Genomic DNA, 22,408 nt, shown 5'->3' with positions numbered 1-22,408 from the left:
CCATGCAGCCCACCATAGATGATAATATAGGCATCATACTTTAAAAAAAAATCCTAGATAATGTGTAAGTTACACCTTACAAAAAAATGTCACTGAAATTGCCTTTGAACTGGACTCTCGGCTTCCCTTCCTCCCATAGCCCTCTATCATCTCTTGTTAACAGAGAGCACGATTTTTTTTTAAGTTTATTTTATTGAAACATAATTGATTTATAATCTGTTAATTTCTGATATACAGGAGGCAGTTACACATGCATGTGCATACATACATACACACTCCTTTTCATATTATTTTCCATTATGGATTGTCACAGAATATTGAATGTATTTCCCTGTGCTATGCAGTAGGACCCTGTTGTTTACCCATTCTATGTATAATAGTTTGCATCTGCTAATCCCAAACTCTCAATCCATCCCACCTCCAGCCCCATCCCCAGTGGCAACCACAAGTCTATTCTATGTCTATGAATCTGTTTCTGTTTCATTGAAAAATTCATTTGTGTCACATTTTGTTTTTTATTTATTTAAAAAATTCTTAATGTAAAATTTTTATTGGCCACAGCACATGGCATGTGGAATCTTCCTCAACCAGGGATCCAACCAGTGCTCCTGCATTGAGAGCATGGAGTCTTAACCGCTGGACCACCAGGGTCATATTTAAGTATGAACACCTGTGTCATATTTCAGATTCCACCTTTAAGTGAAATCATATGATATTTGTCTTTCTTTTTGTGACTTACTTCACTTAGTATGACAATCTTTAGATCTACCCATGTTGCTGCAAATGGCATGATTTCATTCTTTTTTAATGGCTGAGTCATATTCCATTGTGTGTACACCACATCTTCTTTATCTATTCATCTGTCGATGTCCACTTAGGTTGTTTCTATGTCTTGGCTATCGTGCATAGTGCTGCAAGAAACAGGGTGCTTTTTAAAAAATAATTATTTTGGGCTGCGTGGGAACTCTGTTGCAGTGTGAGGGCTTTCTCTAGTTGCGGTGGTGATCGGGGGCCACTCTTCCTTGTGGCATGAGGGCTTCTCTTCTTGCAGAGCATGGGCTCTAGCGTGCTCGGGCCCAGCAGGTGTGATGCACGGGATTAGTTGCCCCGTGGCATGTGAGATCTTCCCAGATCAGGGATCGAACCCTGCATTGCTGGGCAGGTTATTAACCACTGGACCACCAAGAAAGCCCTAAGGAATTCTTGAGTCTGTCCTGCAGAGCAACAGATCTGGTATAAGGTGGGTTGCAGCTGACAAGGAAACTTTCCTCAACTTGACCAAACCATCATCAGGGTGCATGTGCGCTAAATCGCTTCAGTCATGTCTGAGCCTGTACAACCCTATGGACTGCAGCCCACCAGGCTCCTCAGTCTGTGGGATTCTCTGGGCAAGAATACTGCAGTGGGTTTCCATGCCCTCCTCCAGGGGGTCTTCCTGACCCAGAGACTGAACCCGCAGCTCTTGCATTGTCACGTGGGTTCTTTACCACTAGTGCCACCTGGGAAGGAAGTCCAAACCATCATCAGGTGAAGCCAAATGAAACAACCACCATTAATAGCCAGGGGGAAAATAAATGATCATTTCCTAGGTTTTTCCCAAGACACATTATTCTTAACTACCACATAGCAAGGGCTTCTCTGCTGGCTCAGTGGTAAAGAATCTGCCTGCCAATGCAGAAGACGTGGGTTTGATCCCTGGGTCGGGAAGATTCCCTGGAGGAGGGCATGGCAACCCACTCCAGTATTCTTGCTTGGGAAACCCCACAGACAGAGGAGCTGGGTGGGCTACAGTCCATGGGGTTTCGAAGAGTCAGATACGACTTAGCGACTAAACAACAATAACAAACCATACAGCAAGTGTTTGTCACCAGTCTCTCCTTTAAGACGGTTTCTCAGACCCCAGCATCTTATATCATTGGCTCAACTGGGAGAAAGCTAAGCTGATGCATGAAAAAGGCTTTCCATGGAATCCATGTTATTGCAGTTATCCAATCAGGATCCTGTCTCCTATAAAAGAAACAGAAAGTGCTCTGCTTAGCATCTCATCTTGAGGTGTGTTTGCTGGTTTCTGTTGTGAGCAAAGCTGCATTTCATGCCAGGTAAACCCCACTATCACCTCTATTTATTTATAAAAGCAGCGATGTGTCTGAAAGTCATTAAAGACGCTCTTTTTCTTATTTCTAAGTGAGGTCAGGGATACCTTTTCAAGTTCACCAGCCATAATTCCACAGATAGGGGTTTCTTGTTATACCCTCTGTTTTTCTACTGGTTTTATTTCTTTATTGTCAATGTTTTGTGTATATAAGGGACCCTATGCAAGAGTTCAGGAGGGCATGGAAACACACAGGTATTCTTACCTGGAGAATCCCATGGGCAGAGGAGACTGGCAGGCCACAGTCCAAAGGGTCGTGAAGAGTTAGACGTGAATGAAGCGACTGAGCACTCACCCATGCATGCAAGAGTTCAAATTACCTTTGATGGGGTTTGTCTAAAGCACACGTTGCTTTCTGCCTCTACTCCATTAAACCTAAATTAATAGGGGCTTTGCTTTGTGATCTGTATCACCCATACTGAAACTAGTATAACAGTTTCAAATGATGCATTTAAGTAATTCTGACACTTCCTTAAAATGAGATCTTGAGTCTCTTCTCGTCCCCAAGCAAACCTCAGGACTATGAGCTATACACAAGTGCTCTGTGGAAATGTTCCAGAAGTTTGTGATAGTTTCATTAAGGTTATTGAAACAAGTATTTAAAGAAAACTGATATACTTATGTTTCCTGACTTCCTGGCAACCTTCCTTGGTCATCCTAGACCTAGCCCTTTGTTTCACTCCATTAGGACACATTACAACTTAGAATAGAATTCAAAACTTTGTCTAAAAGCAGTGTCATGGCAAATGGAGAGATGGGTTCCCAGTCAACCTCTGATTTATTTGACCTCATTTTTTTTTCTTCTAACTTCTGCAGATAAGATCATCATGATCCCAACTTTTCAAGCTCATAACCTGAGAAGCTAGCTGCTGAGAATACAGTTTATACAAAAGTATCCGGCTTTTTTATTTTGGAGTAATCACTTTGTTCCTGGAACTTTCTGCAGTGGCTTTCTTTGCTGATCAGACACATTTTCGTCTAGCAATGATGATGGCTATTTCTGGAATTGTTTTTATTGTCATTACTGCAATCTTTGCCTCATATGAAGCTTGTCAAAACAAAACCCAGAAAATTCACCTTTAAGCCTAGAAGGATTATCAAACCTTAGAAACCCCCAGAGGCTTAGAAATAGCTATTTTGAAATGGGAGCACCAACCACAAGCACCGGATTTATAATTTGATGTTAAACCCCGAACACCTTTGTACCTTTGGATGTTTTTAAAAAACCCCTTGAGCATTGTTTTAAAAAGAAATAAAACTCTGGTTTCTAAAAAGCTTACTATCTGATTTTGGAATGTTCTTGCCTCTATGAAATCTCTCACTGCAGAAATCCTTGTTCTTTCAAATTCATGTCAGATGAAGGAACCAGGTTCTGCCTCCCTGTTGCCATGACTACCAACCTTCTTGCTCGTTTCCAACCATCACTAAAATCCAGTTCCTGCTTCTCACTCTCTCTTCACATCAATTCCTGTGCACAGAGGGGACCCTTCCAGGCCCACAGGTGCCCAGCTCACATCCCTCCTCACATGCTTTGTCACATTCCTGTCCTCTCCAAGAGTTATCTACCTCCATGGTCCCGTCCTGTGCCTTGTCAGAATCCCCAAACATCACTGCAGACCCCGCATCCTCTATCCACACAGCCCCCTTGTCCTCACTAACTTTCTCTTCTACCCCTACTTGACAATCCTGGATGGTATGGAGTTCTCCACTCCTTTGATTGCCATGGTCTCTTTGCTCTCCTGAAGTGCCTTTTTTTTTTTTTTCCTTTTAGCTTAACTTTTTATTAAAAAACAACAACTCTATATTTTGTGTTGGGGTATAGCTGATTAACAATGTTGTGATAATTTCAGGCGAACAGCAAAGGGACTCAGCCACACATACACATGTATCCATTCTCCCCCAAACTCCCCGCCCATCCATAACGTGGGGCAGAGTGCCATGTACTCTATAGTAGGTTGTACATCTTACACTAGTAACTTGTTGGTTATCCACTTAAGATATAGCAGTGTGTTCATGTTGATCCCAAACTCCCTAAATGTCCCTTCCCCCTGGCAACCATAAATTCATTCTCTAAGTCTGTGGGTTTTTTATTTTTCTTTTTTTAAATATTTATTTATTTGGCTGTGCCAAGTCTTGGTTGTGGCCTGTGGGATCTAGTTCCTTGACCAGGGATGGAACCCGGGCCCCCCTGTACCGCGAGCAAGGAGTCAGCCACTGGACTACCAGGGAAGTTCCTCCCATAGCGCCTTGACTTTTTTCTTGTCCCTCTTGGGTTCCAAATTTTTCACCCCTTCTGACCCTTCTGTATATTCCGGCACTTTTACTGGCTTATCCACATAGTCCAGAAACCCAAGAAGCCACACCTCCTGGAGCAAGTGACACAAGAAAGTGTCCTTCAAATCATGATCACAAAGTTCAGTCACCCGCACTGCGGTCCTTCTATTTCATTGTATCTTCTCCCTTTGCTGCCAGGTTGGAAACTGGCAGATGCCCCTACAAGAAAAGTGCCTCAAAAGAATATCTTCCTTCCCTTTGTCTGACGTTTCTGGGTGCCCCCTACCCCCACCACCGTTGAGAAATGGACTCACCATGCCACCTACTCATTCTAGAAATCTCACCAGTCAACAGCCCTACCCAATGGCCCGTGATATAGGAAGACAGAGCCCAGCATCAAGGACCTGGAAGGAATTCTCCTCTCATGCTAGAACAGCTAAAAGTAATTTGCAGAGGGAGCTGATGCAGATAGTAAACAGAAAACAATTTTTTTTCTTTCAACATATAATTACTATCCTCAGGTCTGGGGTAGTAGGCTGTATCACAAAATGAAACAAGAATCAGATTGTGTGAATGATCAGTAACTAAGGCAAGGACACCTGGAAATTGAAAATGAAGGCAGAAATTGAAAAGTGAAAAGATTTGGAAGATGAAGGAGAGAAGTCTATGAGGTCAGCCATTTCTGACAGGGACAGTGGAAACAATGTTTAAACACACGAGATCTTTTTTAAAAACTCACGTTCAGTTTTGCAAGATGCAAGAAGTTCTCTGGATAGAGTGCACTGACAATGTGAATGTACTTAATGCCACTGAACTGTCCACTTAAAAATGGTTACAGTGGTAAATTTCATGTTATGCCTGTTTTACCACAATCAAAAATCATTTTTTAGAAATGGGATATGGCAGAAGAGAACAGGATTCAAACTGATATGGGAAAACAAAAGAACTTCAAATGAAAGTTCCCACCAACACATGACTTGGGGGTGGTGCAATAATTGATAACATAAAGGAAGGGCTATAGAAGATATACTTTAAATTGCAAGTGATAAAGAAGATTGAAGTTGGTCGTTGAGGCTGAAGTCCTCAGGGGGATTTCCTAACCTGTAGGACTATGAGTCATCCCCTAATAACCTTCTAGACCATTCACTGGTATTTTGTGGGGGAGGCGGGGGAGGGGCTTCACCGCATCTTTGTTTTTGCGAGCGAGCTTTATCTAGTTGCAGCGAGTGGGGGCTACTCTTTGCTGTGGTGCACAGGCTTCTCATCGCGCGGGCTCCTCTTGTTGCAGATCAGAGGCGCTCAGACCTCAGTGGCCGAGGTGCATGGGCTTAGTTGCCCTGCGGCATGTGGAACCTTCCTGGACCAGGGATTGAACCCGTGTATCCTGAATTGGCAGTGGACTGCCATCCACTGTACCACCAGGGAAGTCCCTGTTGGTCTTACTTTTAATATCTGCTAGAAACAACACATAGGCACTGGAAATGGAAGGCTCACCAAATCCAGGATTCGTGAGTTCACAGCAGCAGAGTTCATGTGCAAATGTGTTTCTTGCCTCTTTTGTTGATGTTCCTCTTCCCAATTTTTCAAAAAGTACGAGGCCATGAGGATCTCCATACAGCAATTTTTATCACAGCTCTTCATAGAATCATTGGTGTCAGTGAGATTTATGGTGCCCCAAGAGCCACACAGTTCTATAAATCCTTAGATACCTGACAACATTGATTTTTACCCTATGTTTCCATTAATGCATACTCGTACCTCTTGATGAGAAAATGTAGACTGTACCAACAAATCAAATTATTTGAGCCTATTGTTTTTAGATACAGAACAGAATCACCTGATTAAAATTAAAAAAAAAAAAGTCTACTTGCCAGGAAAATCTAATTCTGACATGTACATTCAGCTGAAGATTATCAATTTAGTCTGAGCAGGGGCACTTTTGATTTTATCGATTTGATGAGGTTTCAGTGAGTAGTTCTGTCTGATGAACTGGGGGTGTAACCGAGTAGGACATTTGGGGGCCTTCCCAGGACAGACTACCCCCCACCCCCAACCCATGTCCTCCAGCAGCCTCTTGTCTGTAGAAAACTTTGGCTTCCTAGGCCTTCCCCAAGTTCCAAAGAATAAATTTAATCAGAGAATTGAGAAAATGTAGAAATAAAGGAAAACAGTCAAGCACGACAATAATAATAGTTTAGCCATTAAACAAAGTCAAGGACTTTTAGTTCCTCCTCAAGGGCTACCAGTTATCTTCTGAGCCTTTTGCAGGTATTTCAACTCCCATCAAGTGGAAGAAGTTAACTGCTTGCTGACCACAAGCACATAGACCCCAACCCCAAGAAGGCTGATGACCTTGACTCCCCAGTTACCTCACCACCAACCAATCAGAAGAATGTTCATGAGCTGATTATGTGCCCACAACCTCTCTCCTTTATCTTGAAAACCACTGGGGAGTTTGGGTGTTTTGAGCACTAGCTGCCTGGACTCCTTGCAATAAACACTGCACTTTCTTTCACCAAGACCCATTGTGAGTAGATCTTACTGCATGTGGGTAAGCAGACCCAAGTTTGATTTGGTAATAGAAAAAGCAGTAGACTCCTGCTTTTAATTAAATACTTTAAAAGTATCTTCTTTCCTCATCAAGAAATCTTTCTCAGTCCCTTCTGAGATTCTTGGTTATTCTTGGTGTAGTTTTCAACTGGGAATATCAGACATATAGATGTACAGTCTGCTTGGGAGTATGCAAAGACAGAGGCTTCCTTTCTTTGTATGAGGAGCTCCAGGCATTGTGGGGATGGCCAAACAGAACTGAATATCTGAAACAATCATTTTTATTTTTTAATATTTATTTATTTATTTGGCTGCATTGAGTTTTAGTTGCAGCACGCAGGATCGCTGATCTTTATTGCATGTGAACTGTTAGCTGCAGCATGTTGTATCTAGCTCCCCAACCAGAGATCGAACACCAACCCCCTGAATTGGGAGTGCAGAGTCTTAGCCACTGGACCACCAGGGAAGTCCTTGAATCAGTCATTTTTAAACTTTTCTGTTGTTGTTTAGTTGCTCAGTCATGTCCAACACTTCTGCGAACCCCTGGACTGTAGCTTTCCAGGCTCCTTGTCCATGGAGTTTCCCAGGCAAGAACACTGGAATGGGTTGCCATTTCCCTCTCCAGAGGATCTTCCTGACCCAGGGAACGAGCCCACATCTCCTGCACTGGTAGGCAGGTTCTTTATCGCTGAGCCTCCAGGGAAGCCAATAGAGAGGGCTTCAGAGTCTCCTGAAGGGTTTACTGAAAGCCAGACTGCTGGATCCCACCCCCAAGAATTCCTAATCTGGTAGGTCTAAGTTGGAGTCTCCAGAACCTGCATTTCTAACAAAATCCCAGGTGATGGTGCTGCTGCTACATTGGAGAATTCTTTGAGAAACTGACCTATTCCACCTGCTCAGGCCTGAGAGGGAGGTATTAGGAAATACCAAAGGTGTTAATGACTACTCTATGGCGCCAAAGAGACCATAGAAGGAAAACAGACTCCAAGTTGAATCCTAATTCTGCCACTTCCTGCCTGAAAACTCTGTGCAAATTATTTCGCTCTCTGTACCTGGTTTTCTTGTTGGTAAAATATGGATGATAATACCTGCCTCACAAGATTCTGTCTGTAAAACACCTGGCCTAAAGTAACATATAGGAGAGAGCATTTCTGCTGATGACCTTTCTCATAAATAGTTTACAAATTTCTCACCACTCTTCTCAGTTCTGGCTGCATATTAGAGTCATCTGGGGACCTCCTGAGGCCCAAACACCAGCCCCAGGGGTGTTGATATAGTAGATGGGATGACACCATGGATGTTTTCACTTTCATTGGGGTATAATGGCTTCCCTGGTGGCTCAGACGGTAAAGAATCTGACTGAGATATGGGAGACCCAGGTTCGATCCCTGGGTCAGGAAGATCGCCTGGAGAAAAAAAGGGCACTCCATTTCAGTATTCCTGCCTGGAAAATTCCATGGACAGAGGCGTCTGGGGGGCTACCGTCCACAGGGTTGCAAACAGTCAGACATGACTGAGTGACTTTCACTTTCAAAACTGCTTTATAATTCTGTGTTAGTTTCTGCTGTACAACAAAGCAAATCAGCTAAATATATATATATATATATACATATATATATATATATATTCTCTCTTTCTTGGACCTCCCTTCCACCCACCCCCATTCCCACCTATCTGGGTCATCACACAGCACTGAGATGAAATCCCTGTGTGATACAGGAGCTTCCCACTAGCTGTCTATTTTTACACCTGGTTGTGTATTTATGTCAAGCTCCCAAGTGAGTCAGATATACATCAAGAGTAGAGAACAACTAACTTAGTAGTTAACAAACTAGTAGAAGACGAAACAATAGAAGGACCAGGTTTAGCTCCTCAGTGGAAGACATGATCCGTGTGAAATAGACCCATAATGTCTTGAGAGTATTCAGAGATACCTGGGTATTCTCTGTGCTAACGTTAACAAGAGTAAGCTCACTAGCAGTCCCATTAATGAAGTCCTTCACAGCCCTCCGGAGAGGGCAAATTACTGTGCTAAGTGGGAATAAGTGCTCATCTGAGGCTTAATAATGGCATCCCCGGAAAGTTCACATTATTGTCATTATCTAATCAAGATCCTCTCCCTCTTAAAAGGAAAAGGAAAGGCTTCAACTCTTCTCCGAAGGTTATGCCAGTTTGGTTGGAAAGCCTGCTAGCTGATTTCTTGAAACTCCTCCTTATTTTTACTGGGGAAAAATAACTACTGGGTAAGTAAAACAAGACTGTCTTTCATGAAAGTGTTAACTTTTTGCAGATGTATGCATTGAATTAAGAAAATTTTGTAAAAAAAAAAAAAAAAGAAAATTTCAGTTACCATTTTGATAAGTACTTTAAAAAATCATGAATGGCTCTGAAATTTAATTAAATGACTTATCGGCACCTATTGCAATACTCATATGGGCTTTTTTCATATACTTTTTAAATGTGGTGTTGTGTTACAGTGAGATTTTTGTCATGCTAAGCCATCTTTCCATGCTGGGATAGCCATTATTTGTTGGCTATATGTGTGCATGTGTTTTGTTTTTAAATATGGATACAACGCTCAGTGGGCTTCCCAGGTGGCGCTAGTGGTAAAGAACCTGCCTGCCAATGCAGGAGATGTAAGATACGCGGGTTTGATCCCTGGGTTGGGAAGATCCCCTGTAGAAAGGGATGGCAACTAACTCCAGTATTCTTGCCTGGAGAATCCCATGGGCAGAGGAGCCTGGTGGGCTACAGTCCATGGAGTTGCAAAGAGATGGACACAACTGAAATGATTTAGCATGCACACACAATGCTGAATGCTGAATATAAACTAGAGTATTTCTTAATTATATATGAAGCATGCATATTTCTGTATAGTTAACAAGAATTTGTTGATAACTTCTTTGTAACTGAGAAGATTGTTTAAATCTGGGAAATGAATGCATGAACGAATAGCTAATCTGATGTAAAAATGGATGCGAGAATATTTTTTTTTTGGATGCCAGAATATTATCTGCAGTGCCTGTTATTGTAATCCCATCCCAAAAGACAGTATGTTAGTTGGTAAGTCGTGTCCAACTCTTGTGACCCCAAGGACTGTAGCCCACCAGGCTCCTCTGTCTGTGGCATTTCCCAGGCACGATACTGGAGGGGGTTGCCATTTCCTTCTCCCGGGAATCTTCTCTACCCAGGGATCAAACCGGCATCGCTTGCATTGCAGGCGAATCCTTGACTGCTGAGACACCAGGGAAGTGCATCTAAAAAGGTATATAAGACTGTAACTTCTGAGGGATCTTCCTGGAGGACAAAAGTACTGTCTGAAACCTAGCCTTAGGGACTTCCCTGTGGTCTAGTGTTTAAGACACCACACTCCCAGGGCAGGGGGCTTGGGTTTGATCCCCGGTCAGGGATCTAAGCTGAAGGAGGAAATGGCAACCCACTCTAGTATTCTTGCCTGGAGAATCCCATGGACAGAGGAGCCTGGCGGGCTACGGTCTATGGGATCGCAGAGTTAGACACGCCTGAGCAACTGAGAGCATACACACACAGGGAACTAAAATCCCACGTGCTGTACAAGGCAGCAAAAAATACGAAAGAAACAAAAACCCAAACCTAGCCCTTTACGTTATCTTCTAAGAGTATTAAATTCAATGAACAGTCTAACAAGTCATGTTCACAGTAGATTTTAGATTGTATCTACATAAAATGTCATCTCAAATAGAGAGACATATTAATATTTTGCATATCTAACACATTACTTTTCTCTTTTTTGCAACCGCAGCAGCAAAAACTCACCATGTTGGAGCCTCATAACTGGAGGATAAGGCTACCAAAAAGCATGCGGCAAAAACCTTTTTACATTTGCTACCGGGATTCCCTCATCCTCACCAGCCTGGGATTCGTGACTTTGGCTCTGGGAATTGCTATCACAATCGGAGCTTTTAACAATGTGGTTGTCCTCCTTGGGATGATGCTTGATTTTCTGGGTGTCCTTCTTGGTATTTCTGGGGGTATAAACATGTACACCACCTACTCGTGCTTCCAGAACTCCTTAGGAGCACGAGAGGCAGCTGAGAACATTCATCTCGTGTTCTGTCAGGTTCTACATCAAAAGCCTGAACTCTTGGCCAGCACCTGCTTGTAATCTCATATTTAACCTGAATATCTCTAGGACTCCAATTTTGTTTTATGCACCATTTTCAAACTTGAAATAAAATTCTGAAAGCTACCATGAAAGAGATTTTCAATGTCCCTTCTCACTTTTTTTTTCCTCTTAATTTGGCCACGCCAACGCACTGGATTTGCTATAGAAGTTCATGACTGTTGACTTCTGATCTCTGGTGAAAGAAGGGAATGTAGGAGTACAGGTGATGATGTTAAACCTTTCCATATAGAAGAGATACTGACACGAACTTCTATTGTAGAATTCAGTCTTTCCACTCATCCACAAAGACTTGTGACCTCTGTTTTGGGCCCCTGAATCTTGGCCTCAAACTGCCCAGCTCTCCAGAGATGGACCTGGAGTCTATACTATGATCTGTTAGGCTCAAGCCTCAGTTCTCATGTGGATCCAGCGATTTGGAATGGAAACCGGCAACCCACGTTCCTGTCTGAGCCACCAGCGAAGCTTAAGAGGTGGGTGCTAGTTGTGAAGAACCTGCCTGCCAATGAGGGAGACGTAGAAGATGCGGGTTCAATCCCCAGGTCGGGTAGATCCCCTGGAGGAGGAAGCAGCAACCCACTCCAGTGTTCTTGCCTGGAGAATCCCATGGACAGAGAAGCCTGGTGGGCTACAGTCCATGGGGTCACAAAGAGTTGGACACGACTGAATCAACTTAGCACACAACCCATGTTCCCAGCATAACTGTCAGCCAACACCAATTGTCTTATCGGGTCTTCTAGTTCTTCACTCACAGCTGACTTCATTCACAGTGTGGCACATGGGTCCCTAGTTCCCTGACCAGGGATCGAACTTGGACTCCCTGCACTGGACCACAGAGACTTAACCACCAAATGGCCAGGGAAGTCCCCCTTCTGCCTTTGAACTGGTTATTTCCTCCTATTGAAATGCACATTCTTCAAAACTCGTGCCATCTCATGATAGCACACCTCCTCTGCCTGGGGCTGTCCTCTTAAGGTCCATCTGTCCATGTGCCACCATCGTATTCCTCATCCCTCATCAGTCATTGAGAACTTCTCCAGTCCTACCGTTTTGTTCTCATTCCTATTATTCTTGAGGACAGGGATGACCCATCAGCACAAAAGTTGCTTGGTTCTTGTTGGAATTTAAAAAAAATAACTTGATCGCAGGGACTTCCCTGGTGGTCCAGTGGTTCAGAATCCATCCTACTACAGCAGGGGGTGTGGATTCGCTGGTCGGGGAACTAAGATCTCACATGCCTCTTGGCCAAAAAACTAGAACATAAACAACAGAAGCCATGTTGTAAGAAACTCAATATAGACTTTACAAGGGACTTCCCTGGTGATCCAGGGGTTAGGACTCCTTGCTCCCAATGTGGGGGGCCTGGGTTTGATGACCCAACGAAGCCAAATAAATAAGTGACTTTTTCTAAAAAGACTTCATAGATGGTCCACATAAAAAAAAAAAATCTTTTTTTATTGTTTAACAAATTTTTTGAAGTATAGTTGATTTACAATGTTAATTTCTATTCTATAGCAAAGTGACTCAGTTATACACATATATTCTTTCCCATTATAGTTATCACAGGACTTTTTGAACTTTTTCTTTTATATTGGAGTATACAAACTTAAACAAACTTTGGTGCTCAGTCGTGTCCGACTCTTTGCGACCCCATGGACTGTAGCCTACCAGGCTCCTCTGTCCATGGGGTTTTCCAGGCAAGAGTACTGGATTGGGTTGCCATTTCTTGCTCCAGGGGATCTTCCCGACCCAGGGATCGAACCCAGGTCTCCAGCATTGCAGACAGACACTTTACTGTCCGAGCCACCAGGGAAGCCCCATATTGGAGTGTAGCCGATTAACAAAAGTTATAATAGTTTCAGGTGGACAGCAAAGGGACTCAGCCATACATATACGTGTATCCATTCTCCCCAAACTCCCCTCCCATCCAGGCTGTCACGTAACACCGAGCAGACCTCCCTTTGCTATGCAGTAGGACCTTGTTGGTTATCCATTGTAAATATGGCAGCATGTACATATCTGTTCCATCCATCTTCTCCCCCTGGCAACCGCAAGTTGCTTCTCTGAGTCTGTGAGTCTGTGCCTGTTTTGTAAATAAGTTCATTTGTTTCATTTCTTTTTAGATTCTACTCATAAGCAGTGTCATAAAATATTTCTCCTACTCTTTCTGACTTACTTCATTCCATATGACAATTTCTAGGTCCATCTATGTTGCTGCAAATGACATTATTTCATTTTTTTAATAGCTGAGTAATATTCCATTGTATATATGTACCATATCTTCTCTATATTCCTCTGTCAACGGCCATTTAGGTTGCTTCTATGTCTTGGTTATTGTAAACAGCACTGCAATGAACATTGGGGTTCATGCATCCTTTTGGATCATGTTTTTCTCCAGATATATGCCCAGGAGTGGGATTGCAGGATCATATGGTAGCCCTATTTTTAGTTTTTTAAGGGATCTCCATACTGTTCTCCATAGTGACGGCATCAATTTACATTCCCACCAACAGTGTAGGAAGATTCCTTTTTCTCCACACCCTCCCCAGCATTTATTATTTGTAAATCTTTTGATGATGGTCCTTCTGACCAGAGTGAGGTGTTATCTCATTATACTTTTGATTCCCATTTCTCTAATAATCAGCAGTGTGGAGCATTTTTTCATGTGCCTATTGGCCATGTTTATGTCTTCTTTGGAGAAATGTCTATTTAGATCTGTGCATTTTATTATTATTATTTTTTTATATTGAGCTGCATGAACAGTTTGTATTTTGGAAATTAATCCCTTATTGGCTGCATCCTTTGCAAATATTTCCTCCCATTCTGTAGGTTATCTTTTTGTTTGTTCTATGATTTCCTTTGCTGGGCAAAAGCTTTTAAGTCCCATTTATTTATTTTTGTTTTTAAACACATGCATTTCAAGTGTGCGGTTTAGTGGTTTCCAGTATATTCACCATTGTGCAATCATCAGTAACTGTAGAACATTTTCCTTGCCCCACCCTCTCCAACCTCATAACCTATTTCCTCCCAGACATGTATGTGTGTGTGTGTGTGTGTGCGCGTGCGTGCAAAGTCATGTCCAACTCTTTGCGACTCCATGGCCTAAAACCCACCAGATAACCCACCAGGCTCCTCTGTCCATGGGATTCTCCAGGCAAAAATACTGGAGTGGGTTGCCATTTTCCTCTTCCCTTTCTCCCAGACATAGGCAGCTACTAACCTACTTTCTATCTCTACAGATTTGCCTGTTCTGGACATTTCATGCACATGTAGGTTTTTGCAGCTAGCTTCTTTCACTTGGCATGTTTCTAGGCTCACCCATGTGCACCTTGTATCAGTATTTCTTTTTTAAATTAAAAAAATTTTTTTTTAATTTTTTATTATTTATTTTATTATTATTATTTTTTAGTACTTCATTTTTGGTTGCCAAATCATATTCCATTGCATGGAGAGACCATGTCAGCCTCCTGGTGTTGATAGTATAATACACTAACGCTCGGAGAGGCTGGGGGGAGGGCACATGGGACTTCCCCATACATTTCTTAGCAATCGCCTGTGAATCTGTAATTATTTCAAAATAATAAGTTTTAAAATTAAATTGTATGAAAACACAGACTATTGAAAATTTTCAGACCTGGAGACTGTCACATAGAGTAACTCAGAAAGAGACAAATACCATGTATTAATGTTTATATGTGGAATCTTAAAAAATGACACAGATGAACTTATTTGCAAAGCAGCTATAAAGACGCCGATGAAGAGAACAAACTTATGTATACCAGAGTGGGAAGGGGGAGGGGCGGGATGAATCGGGAGGCTGGGATTGATGGATATATACTATTGATACTATGTATAAAACAGATGAGAACCTGCTGCATAGCACGGGGAACTTTACTCAGTGCTCTGTGGTGACCTAAACGGGAAGGGAATCCAAAAAAGAAGGGATCTATGTGTAGGTATAACAGATTCATTTTGCTGCAGCAACTAACACAACACAGTAAAGCAAATACACTCCAATAAAAGTGAAAAACAAAACAAACAAAAACCAAAACCACCCAATGTCAGTGTGTCTAATTTTACATTGAAAAGTAAAAGTGAAAGTGTTAGCTGCTCAGTTCCGTCTGACTCTTTGTGATCCCATAGACTGCAGCCTGCCAGGCTCCTCTGTCCATAGAATTCTCCAAACAAGAATACTGGAGTGGGTTGCCATTCCCTTCTCCAAGGGAACTTCCTAACTCAGGGATCGAACCCGAATCTCCCACATTGTGGGCAGATTCTTTACCACCTGAGCCACCAGGGAAGGCCCCTACCAAGAAACACCCCTGATGCTATTGTAATTATAAGGATTGACCACAGGGTGTCACCAGTGGCCTGTCATAGCCCTCTGAAAGTTTGTTTTTAACTCACTAAACAAGAGTTGTCCTTCGAGAAGAAAGGACTTGTTCATCTTAAAGAATAGAGAATATAAATTCAATATATTTGAATATGTTCAAACATAATTTTTTCTAACTAGGTGCACTAGGAAGTCCCAGTATCTCATTCTTTTTTTTTTTTAGGCGAAAACACAGAAATCCCTAAGAAAAGAATTGAGTTTACCCAAGGCAAATAAGACAGTTTCTAGAGGAGTCTCACTTCTCAAAAGTGTGGTCCATGGACCAGTAGTGTTGGCTATGAATTTGTAAGATGTGCAAAAAGCTCAGGCCTCATCCCAGGTGTACTGAATTAGATTCCTAACAAGCTCAAAAGTCCACCCACCACACTGTAAGTAGTAAAAATCTAAGAGAGACCTGGGGGTTCAGGATGGTAGGACATATGTATACCTGTGGCTGGTTCATGTCAATGCATGGCAGAAACCACCACAAAATTGTAAAGTAATTAGCCTCCCATTAAAATAAATTAATAAAAAAAATTTAAAATTCAAAAATAAATTAAAAAATAACTTCATTGAAAAAAAAGAAAGAGACTTAAGAAAATGAATGCAAGCATGGAAAATACCAGTTGCTGCCAATACAACAAAACTGTCCTAATTTGGAACTCACTGAATCAGAATTACAATTTTAACCTGGATTGGATTAAATATTGTTACAATGTGTGCAAATGCATAATTATACCTATAAAATAATGTTTGCACATATATGTGTATGTACATAAATAAGTAAATTGTATTCCATGTTTATTATACATCAAACTTTGGTCCTGATTTTGCAAAAAAAACATTTAGAGATAGCTTGTTTTATAAACTTAGGCCAAATCATCAATATGGTTTACACTGGTCTCGTGATTTTTTAAATGAAATGATATATTCTATGATCACTTAATAATTGCTGAATTTGAACAAGACACCATGTCACTTCCTTCTTTGGAATTGCTAATAAAATCAGATAATCAAATGTCAGCAGGATGCTCTCAGAGTTTTGTGAAGTAAAGCTTTCAGAGTTTAATAGGGGAAAACCTTTATCTCCTCTAGCAAATTTACTTTTTAATCTCTTGATATTACGGTTGTGTAAATTCACCTTATTTGCTTCCTGCAGTTCGTGAATGCTATTCACTTTCCCCATATCCTTTCTCTTAACTTTCGCATTTGATTTTAATATTTTAGTATTCCTCTGCAGTCCTTCACTCTCAGGGGACTTTCCTGGTGGTCCAGTGGCTAAGACTCTAAGCTCCCAAAACAGAGGGCCAAGGTTTGATTCTTGGTCAGGGAACTAGATCCCACATGCTTTGAGTTAGAGTTCACATGCTGAAACTAAAACCCAGCACAACCAAAATAAATAAATAAATATTTTTTTTTAAAAAGGGTAGGTTTTTATTATGATGGCTGTTTTCTATAAAATTAACAGTTCCTCACTATTTTAAAGCTATTTTACTTCACAGCCTTCTAGTAATCTACTTAGTTGCTTTTATGGGGCAAAACATTTCCAGAGCTGCCACTTTCAAATATTGTAAAAAAGCACATAACACAAAAATTACCACCAGAGCTGCTACGGTTGTTTATTAAACATGTTGAACTTTGTCACAGAGTTGGCTTCCTTGAAGGACACTGTGCTCCCTGGCTGATGGCATCTTATTGTGGACTTTTCCTTCCCTGTCTGGGTTTCATTCCTGACCTTTTCTCTGATCTTATCAGTCTCTGCTTAAGTTCCTCCTGGACTGATCACTTCTAACACAGGGACATCTCAACCATAATGGGCAGAATGCTATTTAATAATAGCTTGATTTTCATAACTAAATATAAAATGTTATAAAATACAAATTCAGAAAGATACATGAACCCCGGGGTCCACAGCTGCATTATTTACAATTGCTAAGGAATGGAAGCAGCCTAAGTGTGCATCAATAGATGAATGAATAAAGATGTGAGGCACACGCACAATGAGATACTACTCAGCCATAAAAAGAATGACGCTTTATTTGCAACAACATGGATGAACTTGGAGAACATAAGTGAAATAAGTAAGACAGAGAAATACAAATAATTTATGGTATCCCTTACATGTGGAGTGTAAAAGTGACAACAAACTAGTGAATAAAACCCCGAAGAAGCAGATTCAGAGAACAAACCAGTGGGGAGAAGTAAGTGCAGAGGGGCCACAGAGTGGTGGAGAGATAAGGGTTATTAGGGGATTACACGAAATCATGTGTGGGAAACATTTGAAAATTATAAAATTATAGAATTTAAAGAATTTTTCACTCAATAAAAATTTAAAAGCTTAGGAAACTTAATGAAAAGATTATAGCATTTTCATTGTAATAAAAGCCTTATCTATAACTTTAGAGAAAAATATGAATGCTATATACATTTTAGAGGAACCCAAATGTAGAACTGAATAGATTTGCTTTATTGTTGAATAGAAATATAAATGCAATAAAAATATATACATATATGATGTTACAGCAATCTTTTTTACTTTCGTGTCTTCTGAGAGCCCTCATGCCCTTGGAACTCTTTCAAGGTGGCCTTTTAAATTGGCCTTAGGAGATCTGTATTGCAGGGCAGTGGGTGTTAAGGAGTATATATTCATAATCAGAAGGTTGCGGGGGGCGGCAGCGGGGGGGATGCCATTCCCTTCACTGGGCCTGGAGCTGAACTACAGGCGGAAAGGCTTGTAAAACACATAGAAAAAAAGAGAGAGAAAAAAAAAAAGACATAGAAGCCAAGAAGTTACCAACTCAGGTAGAAAAGTAGGATGACGGTGCTGGGAATGTGGCGGTAGGAGGGCTGTTATAAAAGGCCAGAGGAAGTCACTCGTATCTTAAAAACTACAAAATAAGACAGAGAGTCACAGATGTAGAAAATAAAATTTTGGTTACCAGGGGGTAAAGGTGGAAGGGATACATTGGAAGATTGGCTTTGACACATACACACTGCTGTATATAAAATAGACACCTAAGAAGGACCTCCTGAATAGCACAGAAGACTCCACTCAGTACTCTGTAATGGCCTCTATGGGAAAGGAGTCTGAAAAAGCGTGGGTATATGTATATGCACACGTATGGCTGCATCACTGTGCTATAAAGCAGAAATTAATACAGCATCGTAAATCAACTACACTCCAATAAAAACCATCTAAAAACACAAAATAAGAATTATAAAACTCACCCCAAACGGCCCAAATGGGGATCATGCACACAGAGGAAAAGTGAAAAGGAAGGACACGTGTGGAAAGTCTCCCCGAGCTCTCTAGTTGCCATGGGTCTCCCTCCCCTTCCTCTCCTTCCTCCCTTCTCTCCCCTCCCTCCCCTTCCTCCGAGTTCCACTTTTGAGATGTGGTGTTGGAAATGCTTCTGAGCTGTCCAAGAAGAGACGTTAAGTAGGCAGTTGGATTATTTACTGGGCTGGGACTCAGGACTGATCTGGGCTAGAGACCTACATGGAAGAGCCACCAGTGCATTAACAACAGTGGAGGCCAGAACCATCAGTGAGATTGGCTAGATGGTAGAGAACTGGGAAAGAAGAGGACCTATATCCATTTATTATCTTCCTTTATCAGCACTGGAGATAGAGTCTTTGTTTTGGAAAAATGTGCCAGCCACTTATAATCTTCTTTAGGTATCAAGTACTTTTCCTTGGAGGAATAATCCTTTATCCCTTTCTTGGCTGAGTTGACAGAGCTCAACCAAGAAACGGAATTACATACTGACCCCCCAGCACCAGGGGTGAGTATATAATTAAAGCCCAAGTCATTAGTTTCTAACATGATTGTATATACTGTCAATGGACAACAACTCAACTGTGTGACATCCCCCAAGCCTCAGTGATTGATTCAGGACGGTCAGACGATGACCTGGCCAATGAGACTCAGGCCTTGAATATTTGTGGGGGTTGCTGAGAAGATGCCCCATAAGTCTGAAACTGCTAGCAGCTCTTTGGACTCCATAAAGGGAGGAAGTGCCTGAAAGTAACAAACAAAGTTGAGTGATGGAGAAAGCCTGGGTTTTGCTGACTTTGAAGCTGGCTTTACCTGGGTAGGTGAATTTACATGTGATTAAGTTAAACTTACTTTCTGCCTCAATCTAGGCTAAGCAGGGCCCCCTACTTAAAGATCATTGCTACCAAAAAATTCTTGATATACCCATTCATAGACTTAAAAGAAAATGCCAGTAGAGAACTCCCTGGCGGTCTAGTGATTAGGACTCCATGCTTCCAAGGACAGGGGTTGGGGTTTGATCCCAGGTTGGGAAACTAAGATCCCATAAGCCAAGTAGTGCAGCCAGGAAAAAAAAGAAAAAAAAATTCCAGTAAAGGGTTGTCCTTAAAGAGGATCTTGCCCCTGAAACGGTAAGTAAATCACTAATACTGTGGGTTCCCCTGGTTAGAGGGACTTCTTTGCCAGAACTTGACGTACTCCCAAGGTGCCAACTACTGCAATGTTTACTCGGGATGAATTAGCCAACGTAAAACCTGTTCCTCTGATCAAAGCTGAAGAAAAGCAAGACAGACTTTGCTGATACTGTAGATGAGGTGAGGAAGAGTAACTTTGAATTGAGAAGCAAAGAGAGCTCTTACAAAGTCATGATGAGCCTAAGAATGTTTAAAATCTGGTTAGATTTTTAAAAAATATATAACTTTATTTTTTTGGCCACGCTGTGTGGCCTGTGTGATGCCAGTTCCCCGACCAGGGACTGAACCTGTGCCCCTAAAATGGAAGCGTGGAGTCCTAACCACTGGACTGCCAGAGAAGTCCCTAAAACCTAGTTAGATTTTGTTCTAGAAAAGAAACAAGAGATTTAAGCCCATCCTATAATAAATTTGTGTGGAATATACGAATTTTGGGGGGTTGCAGCATATTCACACATATACAAACATGCACACACACACACACACACAAACACACATGCATATTCCTAGAAAGGTCTTTTCTAACGAAAACACATGCCTTAAATAGCATGCCTGAAGGACGGACGCTGAATTAGGGAGCAGAGCTGGCTCAGGTTTTTTTTTTAATTGATATTTAAAATTTATCGCACAACCAGATGACTATGATTCAGATTTAGAGTTTATTCACATTTATTCCTTTTTTGCAAATGTCTTTAAAAATACATTAATTTAAAATTTTGCTGTAAATCAGTCTAGAGCAGCAGATGTAGATTTGTGCTAAGTACATTTTATAACAACTTCACAGAAGGGAAAAATGGCTTTGGACATGTTGTTGGAAGCATTCACGTGGTTACTCAAGGGAGAATTTGTACATTTTTTATATTTATGGCTTCTGCAATTTCTTAATAAGCCTTGGCACTCTGCCAAAGGCTATAAAAGACTGAGTAAAATTTATGACCCTTGAGCATGTTAAAAAAAAACAAACACTCTATTGTAGGTTAGTTGGATTAAAGGAGCCTGCCACCCATTTCCTTTAATTGAGGCAGTAAGTACCTTTTAAACTGCAGTGTCGGTTGTAAGTTTTCTTCTGATTTCATGTTAATCCTCCTCGTGTACACATGTCCTGAGAATTTCGCATGTTAAAAGACAGAGATCTTGGACCCTACATCCAACAGATCACATTCGCTTAACCTACACTTTAGGTTCATCATAGGGGCTTCACTGATGGCTTGGTGGTAAAGAACGCACCTGCCAATGCAGGAGACTAGGGTTCAGTCCCTGGGTCGGGAAGATACCCTGGAGGAGGAAATGGCAGCTCACTCCAGTATTCTTGCCTGAAAAATCCCACGGACAGAGGAACCTGGTGGACTACAGTTCATGGGGTCACAAAGAGTCTGACATGACTGTGAGACAGCACGCACGCCCAGGGGCACCTGTTCTAACTGTCTATTTCTCAAGCCCTCATCTTGGAGGATCTTCAAATAGCAAGTATAATTTTAAGCATCTTGAGTGTAGGAACTCTGTAGGTTTCAGAATTCAGCACACTGAATGTACTTGGCACTTACATTTGTTGAACAGATGAATGGAGCTCCCTGGATCCCATCCACTATTCCAGAAGGACCATTTCCAGGTGGTTTGAGTTCCAGAGGCTGGAGGCAGTAGAAAGCATGGGCTGGATTAATCAGTGGATGGGGGAAGAAAAGTCAGCTAGGAATAGGTATGGAGGGGAAGACAGAACACATGGAAAGGGGACCCTTGTACTTCCAGCTTTCGGGCAGGAAGTAGGGAAAAGAATTCAAAATAATTCCTGCTGTGAAGACAGCACTCCTGGATTTCTCATGATCCTCCATCCCCCAAAGCTACTATTAATAGGAACTGGAGCAATTCTTTTTCTAAATGTTAAATGTATCTCCCCACATAAAAGCAAGGAACTGTGTGACTCATTGTGGCACCAAACTTAGTATCAAGTCCAGGCTGAGAATCAGCGAACACACTTTGGAGGCTGAAACCTGCTTTCCTACCACTGTATCCTTTTTGGGGAACTCCAAAGAATTCCTGGAAAAAATGCTGACAAGTAAAACGTAAAGTCTTTCATCTTATTCTAATTATTTATTTATCTGCTTCTTTTATTTTCTTGGATAATTAGGGCTCTTTTGCTCTATACTGGGCTTCCCTGGTGGCTCAGATGGTAAAAAATCTGCCTGCAACACAGAAGACCTGGCTTCGATCCCTGAGTCGGGATGTCTCCTCACCTGCAATTAGTCACACATGTAACTTGATGTACAGGCCACCAGCCCATGGGTGGAGGTTTTAGCAAGCTATCTTCAAAGCTGAATAACATGAGATAAATACCAAGAGAAAGTGGAGAGGAAGCACATGCCTAATCCATATAATACCTATAAAGCCAAATAAAGGAATCCAGTTTATACTTTTGTATCTTTCTTATATTTTA

General features: G+C 41.5%; 1 long non-coding RNA gene across 1 annotated transcript in view; it reads right to left on the bottom strand.

Annotated features, from left to right (window-relative positions):
- Window positions 1-281: 281 nt before the first annotated feature.
- Window positions 282-22,408, bottom strand: part of LOC133063456 (uncharacterized) — a 30,573-nt gene continuing 8,446 nt past the window's right edge. Inside the window, exons 2-3 of the long non-coding RNA XR_009694411.1 lie at window positions 21,522-21,605; window positions 282-2,007 (exon numbers count right to left, since the gene is read on the bottom strand). This is a non-coding gene — a long non-coding RNA (uncharacterized LOC133063456). The remainder of the gene's footprint in view (window positions 2,008-21,521; window positions 21,606-22,408) is intronic.

Source organism: Dama dama, chromosome 10, assembly GCF_033118175.1.
Source record: "Dama dama isolate Ldn47 chromosome 10, ASM3311817v1, whole genome shotgun sequence".
Classification (NCBI taxonomy): domain Eukaryota; kingdom Metazoa; phylum Chordata; class Mammalia; order Artiodactyla; family Cervidae; genus Dama; species Dama dama.
This window is presented reverse-complemented; position numbering and strand designations above follow the sequence as displayed.